This window comes from Rhynchophorus ferrugineus, unplaced genomic scaffold (genome assembly GCF_030347505.1).
Source record: "Rhynchophorus ferrugineus isolate W39M unplaced genomic scaffold, kcgeb_rfMv2 rfM3, whole genome shotgun sequence".
In the NCBI taxonomy this organism is placed as follows: domain Eukaryota; kingdom Metazoa; phylum Arthropoda; class Insecta; order Coleoptera; family Curculionidae; genus Rhynchophorus; species Rhynchophorus ferrugineus.
The window spans coordinates 18220995-18222616 of NW_027472582.1; the positions used below are offsets into that span (position 1 = coordinate 18220995).

General features: G+C 25.1%; 1 non-coding gene across 1 annotated transcript; it reads right to left on the bottom strand.

Annotated features, from left to right (window-relative positions):
* Positions 1-397: 397 nt before the first annotated feature.
* On the bottom strand, positions 398-470 carry TRNAR-UCG (transfer RNA arginine (anticodon UCG)). The gene has a single exon. It is a non-coding gene; the product is annotated as a tRNA-Arg (tRNA).
* Between the last annotated feature and the right edge of the window lie 1152 nt (positions 471-1622).

The following is a 1622-nucleotide window of genomic DNA, read 5'->3' on the forward strand; positions in this document are numbered from 1 at the left end:
GGATATTTGCAGGTTCAACTCCTACTCAAAGTGTTCTTATTTGGTTGATGGCTGTCTATAGAAAAAAGTATAAAATCCCACAAAGCACAATAAAAAATAAATACTAAAATATAATAAAATTTATATAAATAATAACCTCATTTCTCATTTTATGTCAGATTAAAATAAAACCGAAAATTATATTTTAACTCAACCATTTTCTTGTTTTAACGTCTCTCGTAAATCTGTGTTACTTATGAAAGAAGAAAAATTAAAAGGAACTACAAATTCAACTTAAATTATTAGTTATTAAATATATAACTATTGAAATTGAAAAATAAAAGATATCACTGGGTTTAAATTCACCGAAATTGAGTTTATATCAATACTTTCTCAAATTAAATTAAAAAAGTTTCGTCGACCGTGACAGGACTCGAACCTGCAATCTTCGGATCCGAAGTCCGACGCCTTATCCATTAGGCCACACGGTCTCATATTTACCTTTTCTTAAACGTATAGAAAAACCTAATGCTAGTTTGTTTTTAAATTAATAGATGGCAGAGGTTTCGAAATAACTTGATAATTGTAATTAAAACCTGAAAATTAACCAAAAACCACAATCAACTAATTTATTCTTATAGGTTTGATATACTTTGAAATATTGTATCTTAGTTGATGATTCATTTTTTCTGTTATATTTTAATGATAATTATTCCATATTTAATAAATACAATGAATTAAATAACTGTTTCATTATTTTAAAGATAAATAAAAACTAAATGAACAGAATATTTTAAAAATATTTTTGATACATAATAGATGCACAATAGATTTATTGTAATAACTACAACCATCAATATATATTAAATTTCAGTAGACATAGACCTGCGGGTTCATAGATGTCGCCATACATAAATATATTGATTTTTTAACATAATCATTATTATGTAAGAGCCCTCTATGAGATATTGGTCAAACTATGTGTAAAAATTTAGTTGTTACACATTTAATTAATTATGAGTATTACTGAAATAATGAATAAGTATGAATATTTAGTAAAATATTTTAGCGCAATATTACTAATTTTATAATAATTAATACATAGACCATTTATTCTTTCACTAATACTGCATTAAAAGGTTTATAAAAACGTAATTAATTTAATTTCTTAATTAATTAATGCTTTAAGTTATTTAATATATAGTTAAATTAGATATCATATAACTGAATAATTAATAATACCAGCTTGGTATCAGCAGTTTTCAAGATAACGGAATTATATTCCACCATATGTAAATTTATGTTTTTAATTGTGATTAGTAAAAGTATAATATTCAACAAGCAAAACCAAACTAGTCAGGCGGGAAACCAGGCTGTATAAGGCCAGACTTGTTTCGTGATTGGTATATAGTAACCAATCTACTCCTCAAACAGGTAAAAATAAACCATAATATATTCCTTTTCTATTGACGGTTTAAGCTCTAGAAGGTTATTGGTGTTTTATCACACATTGATTGAACATATGATATTTATAATATGGAAGAACAAAAAAATAAAAAGAAAAGTGCAGAATGTAATGTTAAATTTTTCAAAGTTACAAAATCCAAACAGCATCAGTTTTATTTATAGTGGAAAAGTTAACT